A 14,485-nucleotide genomic window follows, 5' to 3' on the forward strand; every position below is an offset into this window, starting at 1 on the left:
TATGTAGGTTGGCATAAGTTCTGACAAATTTTTTTAGAAAGACAGAAACCTAGATGCTTTAGTTCTTTATTTTACACAAAATGATGTGTCTTGATTTGATACTTAATTATTAATTAACCAAATTAATTAATTAATCAAATTAAATATATCTAATAAGCTAAATGAATCCCTTTTCTTATTCTAATTTCAAGCCTAAAAATATTTTAACATAATATGACTAGAAAAAAATGGCCCTTTAAAGGGTCAAAAGGAAAACCCAAAATCAGATGTAAAATTGCAAGCTACTTCCAATTGAACCGATACATACAATTTCCGTTATCTCAGTCGTATTTCCAAGTCTTATTGGAAAGTCGTTACTGTTTTTTTTTCTTTTTAGCCATTAAAATTAGGTAAGTAATGGAAAATTGTTAAAACAGATGTAAAAAATGATCAGGAGAGACTATAAAAAAATGTAATAATTTTTTTCATACTCTAATAGGCAGGCAAAATTAATTTTGGTTATATTTATAACATAAGGAATTGATTGCGAAATATTTAAAGCTAATATTGATCAACATAACAAAAGTCTGGTATCTTGCGTTATTTTAATATTATAAAGCAATATTGCATCCGATTGTTCTTTAAAATTTTATAGAATTATGCCCTATAGTATGATACTTGGTCGTTGGAGTATAAATCAGCTAATTTATAAAGAATAAATGTAATTCAATGTATAATTTTGTCAAAACAAGTTATATACACGCAATGATGTTCTTGATATTTTATGAGGAAGTGTAGATGTTCCAGTAAAGGATAAAAAATCTTTTTTAGACTATTTTATTTAAAGATAAAAATTATAATGTTTAATTTTGAGATCTCTATTTGTACGATATCTCCATGATAGTGTTCGATATTCTGATGCCGTACAATAACGTAAAGATATTTTAATGATACTATTGGGCACTTTGTACTAATACGAATAAGAACTAAGTTTATTCCAGTCCGTTATTAGAAAGAGAGTACAAAAAGAGTGCACGCTCAAGAAAGACCAAATGTAAAGTCAAATTAGTGATATTGCTCAACGACAAGCTGAGGGAAAAGGAGTGCGACACTTCCCGAGACTCCTCTCAGTCATTTTGACTGTTAATTGTAAATATATGGAGGGATAATTGGGCGCAACATTTAATTCTGCGCGTCAATGATGTTTGGATAAAGTGTAAAATGAACTGAAAGTGAAATTTTATTTGTAAGTCAGTAGTTTCCCAGCATATTTACTGACATTTAGTTGAACTAATTTAATTGTCGAAAGAAAAACTTGTTGCCTCTTCAAAATCGGGAAAATTACGTTTGTTGCTCTGAGAAAATGTCGAATTTGTTTCAAGTGAATTTAAGATTTGTATTTGTCAAAATTGAATTTTTATTCATAGATTTAAAATTATTTCTTTATTTATTTTGTATATATGTGTATACAGTTCATAATTAATGTTTTAAGTATTGACCGATTCTTTAAAGTCGGTAAATATGGCATCATATACACTATTGGTCAAAAGTATTGCAAGTTTGAGAAATTTCACGTTTGTTCAAGAATAATCTCCCAAAAAGTAATATTTTTTTCATTTAAAGTGATATTTTCTAGGATAAATGTGGTGGAGAAGTTTCAAATCATTGCGTCATCCATTGTGAAGCAATCGTCTGCAACGATTGTGTCATCCTGGTAGTTTATTTTAAAATCGCTCCGATTGCAAAGGATTTCATTTCATTTGTTACGCTGTCAAAGTGCATTCGCTGTGCATTGCTTTTCAGTTTAAAACATTCATTTCTTTTTAAAATGTGCGAATTAACTCGTGAAAAGCGCTAGGCTATTATTTTAATACATCAAGAAAACATTTCAAATGTTAGGATTGCTTATCAGTGCGACTGCAGTGAGTCGACTGTTTCATGCCTCATAAGAGAGTCAAAATCGAAGGAATCAAAGATAAAATGCCTAGACGTGGTCGTCCGAGATTATCTTCTAAACGTACTGATTCTACATTGACACGATTATGCAGTAAAATTAGATATGCAAGTTCTGATACACTTGCAAGAGAATGAAATGAGTCTACGTCTGTCATTGACAGATCCAGAATAGTTCGCAGGAGGATCCGTGCAGCTGATTAAAAGGTACAAGTAATAAGAAAAATAGCATTACTGACGAAAGCAACGCGGAAAAAACGATTGAAGTAGGCCAAGGTGCACAAAAAGTGGAGAATTTTGGAATGGAGACAAGTTATATTCAGCGACGAAAGTCGCTTTTCTTTATTGTTTGACAAAACTGGCCACGTTTGGTGTAAAGCGAAGGAGAGCATGAGGCCAGAATGTCTGGTTCGTACATCAAAACACCCAGAAAGGATAATAGTGTGGGGATGCATATCATATCAGTCAACTGGACGACTTCATTTTGTACAGGGAGCCATGAATGGTGACAAGTATGTTGGTGTACTGAAGGATCAATTGCTTCCTAGGGTTTGTAATATGTTCCGAAGGCAGAAATGAATATTTCAGCAAGATCTAGCACCCTGCCATACATCGAAAAAGGTAAAACAGACTTTACAATTAATTTTAAATTTCATTTCAGTTCAGTTTTGACCTTTATAACGAACATTCGTTATTTTAGATTAAGCCTGCATTAGCAAAACATGGTACTAATGTTCTCGCACGGGCAGGAAACTCACCAGGCTTAACCCCATTGAGAATTTGTGGAGTATAATGGGAAAGAAAAGAACTGAGAATTAACGCAGAACAAAACGACAACTTCAGGAAACAATAATTAAAGTATGGCACCATGAAATAACTTAAGAAGTGTTGCAGAGCCTTGTGGATTCCATGCCTAACAGGATCGCTGCTGTGATCGAAGCCAGAGGCGACCCAATCAAATATTAAATGTTTTTCAGTTAATTTGAACTCTTTTATTATCTCTTCTGATCAAAAGAACTTGACATTTTTTTCTTCATTTCATTTTATTCCGGGGAATCAAAATGGATTCCGATACTGGAAACCTGTACATTTTTTGTGTATTTTATTCATTTTGAGATTAAATATTTTTTTTTTGTTGAATAATTTAATTATATCTTTTCTTTAAACTAATTTAACCTATTGACATAAAAAATATCACTTTAAATGAAGAAAATATTACTTTTGGGTGGTTTATTAAAAAAAAAAAAAAAAAAAAACCGCGAAATTTCTCAAACTTGCAATATTTTTGACCAGTAGTGTAATTAATGCGTTTACTCAGCAAGTGCTCTAGATTCCGAGGAAAAGCAATTAAATGGAAAACTATTACACGAAAATTTGCATTCTTATCGAATAAACAAATGCTGATTGAAAAGAAAATCCTTATAGAAATTCTCTAATTGTATCATATGTTATTTTCATCAAAAAAATGGCGGGTTTTTTTTTGTTTTTTGTTTTTAGACTATGACATTTTTTCGAACTGTATAGGCACCGCTTGAAGTACCAAAATAAAGAAAGCCGTGGACGAATTTTTGGTTATGAAATTTAACTTCGAAAATAACAGAAATAATCATTTTGAACAGATTCATTACAAGTTACGACATAATAAAAATTTTAATCCTGAAACTAATAGAAGGTTACATAGAAATTTCGAGGGGTCACTGATACCTTGGACGCTAGTGATGGGAAATGTTTATTTAATGTTTTAATTTCAAAAAAGAAATTTCTTCCAGTGGCCAACATAGCCTGAAAATATTGATTGTCAGGGGACAATTGGAGCGCCACTGATATCCACATGTTTATCAATTTGTTTTTGTAAAGAATAGATAAGATTTTCGGAAAAGAAATACATGAGTCGAATTAAAAGAAGGTTAATGAAGCTTTTGGGAATATTTATGAATTGAGAATCTGATTGCATTTAAAAAGTGAATCTCTTTAATAGTTAATACGATGTACGAATCCATAGATTTTTCTTGTACTTTGCAATCAAATACTCTGAAACATATGGAAGATTTTAGTGTCTGTTCTTGACAATTAATGAATGGTAATTTTTTTATCAATTAAAAACTATATTTATATGCATAACAGAGATAGTGATAAAGAATTTGTTTTTATTGTTGTTGTTACATTTGAATGAAAACATTCACGATATTTTAAATCGTTTTATTTTTTTTTCTTCTGAGATACCATCCTCAGTGCTAAATTAGATTATTTCATTACTCTTTAAAAATTATTAATAACTTATGGAAAAAATTTGCTTTCGGCTGTTCTGAAAATTCGTTTGGCGCTATCTATAATTCTTCTAAGAAGTTATACGATTCAAAAATGTCTGATGAATAATATTCATATTTTAATTAAAAATATTACTTACGATTAAAATATTTTATATAATATAATTTTATTTATAATTTTTTACATAATAGCATTTTTTGCATAAAAATTATTACAGAAATAAAATAATGTCTTTATTTACGTACATTTGACATTCTTTCAGTTACTATATTTAAACATAAATTTACTTTCTTGTATATGACATTTACACCATGTACTCAGCCAGCAACAATAGATTTGATGTGATTATTGCAATCTTTATTATGCAATATTTAAAATTTTCATACAATTCCTGAAGAATTAGGGATACTTCAGTGAAAATTTTGCGGCAAATATATAGTAAATTTTTTATTAAAAATCTTTCGTCTTTAATTCGCCAGGAATACTGGTTGTGTTTAATTTCATTTAAATCTGTAACTCATGATTTAACGTTACCTTATTACCTGTGCGTTTAAAAATGATAAATAAAACGGAAGGATTCTTTATTACAACAACCGGCAGGGATGCTCATATATCTTACAAAGGCTAGGCCATGACCAAAATTCATCATCACTATATATCGTTCAGTATAAATCGATATTTTTCTATATATTGCTATTTTATTATTTATTTATTCAATTATAAGTTATAAATATGCTCTCTTAATATACTGCCTAATCAGATCTTCCCAAAATAAATGAAAATCACAATTTATCTTGCTATATTTTCATTTTATGTAATAAAAGTATTTGTACTTCTGTTTCGAATAAAATAATAAAAGTAATAATTGTGTTAAAATTCCACCAATAAAGTGTATCAATGATGAAGCGTCTACATTTTACAGTTTATCATATATTTCATTTCTTCAATAATAGATTGATTTTTAAAAGGTTACGTTCTTTAATATTGAATTAGAAAATGCCAGCTTCTTTCATTCTTCACGAAAGGAAAAAATAACATATTAATGTCTTTCATAGGAAACTAAAGTTGTAATGAATCTTGAATTCGAAATCTGAAGTCTAATATCTTGAAAAATTAATCCAGTATATGAACAAGATAAATTTTTATTTATTTTATAAGTACTAGCGACTGATACAATTTAAATATGCAATTAGAATTTTGACCCAATTTGAAGATAAGATGATTACAGCTGAAGAGGCTCTATTTTATGATATCAATCCCCTCCCCCAATAAAAAAGAGATTAAAAATACTTAGTTCAAAACGTTTAAAACAAAAATAACGAATATGCAATGTATAAGTATTTATTGAAATATAATGCAATACATTACAAGTTTTAGGAAAGTCTCCCAATTTTCAAACAACTTCTATAAAATATCATGGGCAACCAAAATAAAAACACGACATTATACATTATCATTGATATTGACTCATCAAAAAAAGTACTAACAGTTAAATAAAATGACTATGTTTCTGGATATTAATACCATTTCCGATTATTCTACAAACATTTAGTCTTATTATGAAATCCGAATTTAAATATAAAAATTAAAATTAAAAAGAAATAGGGAAAAAAATAATTAAACGGGGAAAAATGAAATAAAAATTGTCATATACAGGGTATTGCCGAATTCGACTGACAAATTCAGACAGGTGACAGTAGACATCAAGAGGATAAAAAATCACAAAATCAAGTACAACAGAGGATTCCAAACGAAATTTAATAGGCGAAAATTCCAAAAATATAAGGTGTCCGAGAATTGAAACTGTAAAAAATTCATAAAAAAATTTGTTCTAACTACGAATTTTTAAAATTGAAAGCACATTCTTAATTTTTTTTTCATGGTGGTAACATGTAGGTTTGATGATCCAAGGGGTCGTAAATTATTAAAAACGATAAAGTAGGTTCGAACCCTTATCTACAAAAACATTAAAACTTGAAGAAAAGTAAAAGCACACCAATGTAAAGAATTTTACACTCTTTAATTTGATTTAAGCATATAGTTTAAAAATTGAAGAGTTTTTGAAATATTCAAGAAAAACTAAAATGACCACCAGAAAACAAGAAACGACTTCTGCAGATCGGCAGAAAAATCGCTACTTATGTTTACAAAGGTGTTGCCGTATTCTACTGAAAAATTCAGAGGAGTGATAGTAGGTATCAAAGAGATTAGAATTTCCATCAAACATAATGTCGCAAATGACATTTATTTGGTGAAGATCGCAATACAGATACAGCATACAATTACAGCACATACATTTTTACGGCAGAAAGGAGACGATGAGAAACGTTTAAAAAACTTGCTCGATGTTGAGTCAGCGAAGGTGATTGCACAGCCGACAACGACGTTTAAAGGATCACCGGATTCATTCAAATATACCCGGTGTGCTTGCGATGTCTCTAGCAGCGTCGTGCTGGTGACAGCGATCCGTGCCATGAGATCTTCCACTGTATCCAAAGGCGTCTGATAAACAAGCGATTTCATGTGGCCCGGAAGAAGAAATCTGAGGGATTGGGGCCGGGGAACGTAGAGGCTAAGCAATAGGTCCGCCACGTCCAACCCATCTCCCGGGGTATGTAGCATCGGGGTAGCTACGCACTGCAATTGAAAAATGTGCTAGTGCACTATCATGCATTAACCATATGTTCTGGCGTACAATGGTCGGTATTCCTTGCAGTAAATCCGGAAGGACGTGCTGCAAGAAAATAAGGTACTTTGCGCCTCTGAGGCGGTCGGGCAGAAGATGTGGTTCCAGCAGACCATCTCCGAGAACCTCTGCCCTGATGTTAATATCGAACTTGTGTTGTACGTTCGACGAGATAGTGATGGGGGATTTTCGGATGACTAAATATGCGCATTGTGCGTGTTGAAACGCCGTCTCTCACAAAGTAGGCTCTGGCAGGAAAGTGCGCATCTTCCTGTGTGACATCAAACATCTAATATGAGAACTAATCATCGCATATGAATTGGAAGGGGTGCATGTTTCTAGCACGCATAACCTTCCACACTGTTTCGCGTTGAATACTCAATTCAGCTGCAACTGATCGTGTGCTTGTCGATGGGGTATCGTAAAAAGTTGCAAAACTCTGTTTTCTGTCTCAGGTGTGAGCCCACCGCGTTCCTGCGCAGCATTTGGCCTCGTTGTTTTGAAGAATCCTGTTATACGCAGCAGTCGATCGATATTTGAAAGTGGTAACGCCTTCTCGGATATTTCTCTTGGTAAATTCTTTGTTCTAGCTTGCCATCACTCGGCCTAAATTAAATGAGTATTCACATATTCATCATTCGTGAAATCTGACATGTTGTTTGTGAATGAAGTTTAACGACCATCAATTCTTCAATGCTCAGTATTGAATACTTGCTCGGTGATTTCATTTTCCTCGAACGCATGGGAAATTTGCATACGAGGAGGCTTCTTCTTCTCGACTATGTTGTTCCTGATCCTTGCATTTATAAAGCCATTCCCTTCATCAGGCTGATTGTCTTCTTGACGTCTATTCTTGCGATTTTCACCGAATAAACGCCACCTTTTACCCTAAGCCATATGGTAATTTTTTATCTCCTTAATGCCTACTATCATCACTCTGAATTTATCTTTCGAATTTGGCAAAACCCTCTGCAAACATCGGTAAGGATGTTGCTGCCATTCAGGAGACGCCAATTCATGTTTTCTGGAGCCGATTTTAGTTTTTCTTGAATATCTCAAAAAATCAATTTTCACACTTCATGCTTAAATCAAATTAAAGAGTGTAAAATTCCTTACATTTCCGTGCTTTTCTTTTTCATCAAGTTTTAATATTTTTATAGATAAGGGTTCAAAAATACTTTTTCGTTTTCAATAATTTATGACCCCTAACCAAAATGTTACCACAAAAAAATAAAAATAAAGAATGGACTTTCAATTAAAAAATCCGTAGTTGAAACGTCCTTTTTTTAATTTTTTTATTAATTTTTTTACAGTTTCTAACAATTCTGGGACACCATATATTTTTACCATTTTCACTTACTAAACGTCGTTTGGGACTCTATGATGTAGGGTTATTTTTTATCCTCTTGGTGCCTACTGTCACCTCTCAGAATTTGTCGGTCGATTTTGGCAACTCCTTGTAAAAGACAGTTGTAGATTGAAAAAATACCTCTAAAAATAATTTTTATCTTAAAAACAAACTAATATAACTCCACAAAATATAAATCCAAATAATAAATGTCTATCATTCCATCTGCTAAGTACTTTACTACCAACGCGCGAAATTGGCGAGCTCCCATTCCAGGGTTGCTCCCTTTTGTAACTGTGCGGTTCATGACCTGCCAGAACTAGATTTGAACTCCGAACGTGATACTTTATTGTTGGTAGTAGGGTGACTCCGTGCTTTTTCTCATAGTCCAATAAACCACATTTTGTAGCTGCACCGCAATTTTTAGCATCATTTATACCGCAATTATTAGTTCATTTCCCATTATCATTTGTAGAGCCATCATCGGCTTCTATACCATCAACAAATATGCCCCTTGTCGAAGTGATTTCAAAGTGATGCCTTGTCATTAAATCAGAAGATATTTCTGAAGTTAATTTTCGATGATGATGAAAACTCAATCACACAGAATCGGAAGTTCGATCAAGGCTCGATCAAAATCGAAACATGGAGCAGCATCAAAAGTGTGATTAAGTCTAAAGAAAACTATTTGATGCTCATCATCATGTTCGGTGAGCATCAAAATTTAAATAATTATCAAATGACTAATGAACGGTACTACTATTAAAAATATTTTCTATCTTAAATACAAAATTAAAATAATTTGATAAAAATTTATTATAAAATGAAAAAAAAAGCATTTTTTAAAGATGTAAAATTTGAAAAATTACACGTTTTTAAAATTATAAACATGCATATTACAAAAATGCAAATAGATTAAAAGTGAAAATAAAACATATTACATTCCACTTATACACAAAACAATATTTTGCAATTCAATCATAAAAAAATTACGAGGAATGATTCTCAATGGTCATGAAAATTCGCTCAACCCAATCAATCAGCATCGAAGCTTGAACTAGATTTAATAGGAAGTGGAGTCATCAATGGTCAGTACTTTAGAAGATTTACATATGCAAGGAGTTGATTTCTTTGCTATAGTCCATGGAAGAAATTTCCATTCACAAAAAGGATATTTGTACAAAGATTCGAATTCACATGTGTTGTTACCATTTATATAGAAATCACATACAACATATATTATCATATGAGTAAGAAAGAATTTTGGCTGGCAATAAAGCTTTCGCATTACATTTCTATAAAAGAAAATAAAACGGCTTGTTGTTGTTGTATGTTGTGTCCTTCTTTCGGATAACCCGAATTGTAAGAAATTAGGCTACATCATCCGAATGACGATGGGTGATAGGAGATGGTAAGATATCTTGAAGGAGAACAGCAGCAGCCGGATATAACCAGCGGCATAAATATCACTCACTCTGTCGTTCCCGAGTGTGGAATTTTCTACTGATTTCATGATGTACAAGAGTTAATATTTTGTACAGTTGTGTGTTCTGAAGGATAACATATTAAATTAAAACAATTAATAATTGCCGATTCCATTTCTTGAACTGGTGCCAAAATTAAAGAATAATGCCACAAATAATAGTAAATGGATTTTAAAATCATAATGGGTGGAGTGATCGCTTTATATGTCTGCAAGAAAGACGTTGCAGATCAATAACTAAATATTAGTATGCTTCCAACATTGTAGGATCAACTGGAAGAGCTGTCCCACAGCTTACGGCTTACAAACAGATCTATATCTATATCTATATCTATCTATATGCAGTTTTTCAAGTAATTCTGTCGGAGCGAAGAAAAGAGTGAACGGAAAGGAGCCACTATGAAAATGAAACTTTATCAGTAAAAGAAAATTCTACATTTTATCAAGGATTACATATTTTTTATTCGTTTTATTGCAGTTGCCGTAAGTCGGCTCTTAATTTTTTTTTTTTTTTTTGCTTTAAAGAACACTAAAATTTCTAATTCTTTAGATTTTTTTTTAAATAGATTTTTTTTTCTCTTCCTTCTTTTGTTTAATTTTTATCGATATTGTTTATTCAGATATTTTACTTCGAAGTCCTTATATATGAGCTAATATTTTCTTTGATTATTATTTATTAAGCTTCCAGTGGGAAAAAGTAAATATAATTAAATTAAAAATCTCTTTAATGCGAATTATTTATGAAAAATGAAACATTGAAAATGACATTGATATTATTATGAAAGCTAAATAAATATTGATAAGTAAAACAGTTTTCTCTTCACTATGTTGCAAATGACATTATTGATGACATGTAAAATATATTGAACCGCATTCTATGTTTATACTTTAGTTTCGTATTATTTATTTAAAAAGTATTTATATTTGAAAAAATTGTATGCTTTGTACGAAGAGTTTTTCAAAATAAATAAATAAAAAATGAGGAAAATTTATCAATAATCATGAATTTTAAGTAAGAACTTTATTTTTAGCATTAAAAGACTTAATTCTGAATAAATATGCGTATATATTGTTGAAAAAAAGGGATTCGAATCTCATAGCATGATAATATTTTATGAATTATTATTTAATTATTTAATTTTTTAAATTAAATTATTATTCTATTATTTAATTTTTTAAAATTTGCCTTCAATTATATAGAAATGACAATACAAAAAATGCATTTTAAATCGTTGAAATGTGTGTGAGTATAAATTTAGCAACTACCAACAAACTCCTCTAGTTTGAATGACCTCTATAAAGTTTCCTTTCATTGCTGAAATTCATTAATAGTTCAGAAGATACGCCCTCCTGCAATTTCTTTGAAGATAGGGGCGATATGAACGAAGATCTGATGAACAACCTAGGCTTGAGGTACATGGAATTCTGACACTAGCCGGATTCGTAGAATTAAACGGTTACTGATTCGAGATAATCTCAAATGGACACATAACCAATAGGACCAATGGACCATTTCTTTTCTTTTCTTTCTTTCTTTTTTTTTAAATTATGCCTCTCGCTTCAGGCTGCAGAAAAGTTCTTGACCGTATATTCGGAATATCCGGATATACGGTATGATTTTACAGTTTGGGTCGGAATTGCTGTCGATGGCTGCACAGACATAAACTCTATATCTACCTTCGTGGCATTGTGACTTCAGAATGGTATAGAGATGACATCTTTGTTATAATATGTTCATCCAGTGCTTGTAGCTATGAATAATAACTCTGTTTTTCATGGATGATAGTGTACATGTTCGTAGAACGATCGAGAGTCAAAATTTAGGAACTGAAAGTTTTCTTCGCATATAATAGAGACCACGATCATCGACTTGAATCTTATTGAACATGTATTAGAGACATCTACGCATAGTTCTTAATCTTCCTCGAAGCATCGATAATCACATTTAGTTTTGACAAGTTTCTACCCCTGAAATTTCTTTTTTTTTAGTATTCCTAACTTTAAATTTTTTAATGATAGTTAATTATTTACCAACATTTTCATATATTTCTAGATCAGTGTCTTGCATTTTACCTCATATGCGAAAGCATAGCTCATTTTTAATAAATAGCTTTTATACTATCCACTTCTTTCACTTTCTGCTTGACATTTGAATATTATTGTATTTAGTGCCAATATTTTTTAAACCGATGCCATATTTATTCTGGCATTAACTTCAATCTCTTTGCAAACGCGGTAAAAGGATTTCAAAAAAATCTCTTTGGAGAAACTGTTATCGGATACTATTGATGTTTAACTTTACAGACACCGATATTTAAACATGCCACTTTTGATCGATTATTTCCAGAAATATTGAAAAGATTTTAAGGAAATCAGGTATGTGTATAAGTTGATAAAAAACAAAACAAAAAAAATGTTATGCAGCAGTTGTGGTCCACACACATGATCCTGTGTTTGGGTCATCAATACAGGTAAGTGTAAAACAGCTGTTACTAGATGGAACAACAACAATAAAAGATCATTAATAGTATGACACCACATTACAGATATACAGCTTTTATAATGTGAATTCATGCTGGAAATAAGACACTTTTTGGGTCCCTTAGCCAATCGTACTTTTATTCTTAGGAAAAGCGTTTTCAGGTTCTGAGTGACTCTAAGAGAGGAAAGGCTAGTTACAGTCGTTCTCTCAAAAGTATCCTAGACATACATTATAAAGTTAAGATTCAGAAATATGGTAGGACAATCTATACGCTGTATATCTCCTCATATTATTCATTCTAGAAATTCGATAACCATTTGAGGCCTTTGTAGACAATTGTTGCTGGTCTTAAAAATTAAATTAAAGCCAATTTCATCCCTTAAAAGTTGAACAGAGGTCTACAAGATCTTATCTTTATAATTGATAGCAATCACATAGTATACACAGGAGAGCATTAACTTTGGAGCACTGAAAAATAGGAGACCGTTCTATTCACTGACGAGCTCAGATTCAGCCTAACTACTGATTCTTGATGTATTTTCATACGAAGGAAATCAGATACCCGTTATTTGTCTCCTAACATCTAAAAAAAAAAATCGATATGGGAGCGGATGTTTTTTGGTTTGGACTGGCATCTTGTTGATGGACACACAGATTTTCATATCTTTGTCAGAGGTTCTCTGTCAAATGTATGAATGTGATCTTATTATAATCCGATTATGCAGATAATTTACATGATTTATATTTTACTTTGTGGAAACATTCACTTTGAAATTTTGTTGTTTTCTCTTATTATCGAGTGTTTTAATTCGTGGCTTTTCTTACATCCATGATTGATGCAGAGCATAACCAAATCAGTCTTTTGAAGCATTAAAATCAAACAAATAATTTTCCTTTAGGCGCTGATGAAAGAAGACTCTATATCTCTTACAAAAGGAAAAGTTTCATGATAGTGGAACAGTGCAAGAAACTACTTCCTTAAAAACGACCTTTTAAACGACTTCTACTTCCTTTTAAACGACAGAACACGAGAAAAAGGTTTTGAAGAGTAGTTAAAAAATTTGAAGAAAACATGTAGCCCTATTATAAAATATCTACTGAAACGAAATCGTATAATAATCTTACATGAGAGTAGGAAATGTTTTGGAAGCTATGCTTATTTCCATTCGAAAAAACATAGCAACTGTGAGGGGCTCCACAGTTCCACTTAAGTATCAAGAAGCTTCGTTGCAATACAGGCTCTTTTAAAACCAGTATCCGTCCCTCTTTTTCTTTAAAAAAAAGTTGGAAAGATCGTTTTTTTTTTTTTTTTCAGTTCTCTGAAAGCCAACTTCTTATAACGACTGGGTTTATAAATGTAAAATAGCCAATCATCTTCGAATCTTCCCATTCATTACTTTCAGCGATTGCCACACTACATGCACAGTACTATAAACAGAGGGTTTTTTTTTTTTTTTTTTTTTTTTTTTTTTTTTTTAAAGTTAAGTTATAATTTGTTGGAACGTTTTCAGTAATTGTATTTTGATATTTTTTGTCTTGGTCTGATTTTTGAAATTCTTAGTTTCCATTTTTTTCATTTCGACTTCCCCAGATTCTTTCTTCTAGATATCATTTCTCAGACAGTATTTGGAGTCACTGGCTCTCGTCCGGGTCTTACGATGACAAGCTCGGACTAAGTCATTGCGCTTCTACATAGACAGAAAAAAAAAAAAAAAGGTTTAAAAAAACCCCGTTATTTTCTGAAAGGTGGTAGGAAATAAAAAGAAAAGGGAAAAAGGATTAATGTCATTCAATAGCTGATTTAATTTTATTTCTGGATTTCTTTTATTATGCTAATTATCCACTTTCTTTCTTCTTCTGTTATGCCGACATTATTACTTATACTATTTTTGCTTTATTTAACAACAGGCAATTGTTTTATTTTCTCTAATCCGCTTTGGAACAACATTTTCATTTTTAATCGTATTTAATCCAAAAATGGTTTTTAATTGCATTTTCCATACCTTTTTTTATTCATTTTTTTAAAAAAATTTGCTAAATACACTTTACTCATTTGCGGCAAGTTTTAAAACCTCCGTGAAATTCTCCTGATATTCTTTATCCTTTAAACAATTTTAAATTCTGTGCCTTTAGTTATTAAATCGAACAATAGAGCATTACAATCAAGGAGCCTTTCTTTGCGATCATTTAACACGATTTATCTGTTAAAAAATGAAAACCGAAATTTTGAACAAATGAAGACAAGGATAATAATATATTTGTTTACTGAAATAAATTCACCTGGCA

The sequence above is a fragment of the Argiope bruennichi genome, chromosome X2 (assembly GCF_947563725.1).
Source record: "Argiope bruennichi chromosome X2, qqArgBrue1.1, whole genome shotgun sequence".
Taxonomy (NCBI): Eukaryota; Metazoa; Arthropoda; class Arachnida; order Araneae; family Araneidae; genus Argiope; species Argiope bruennichi.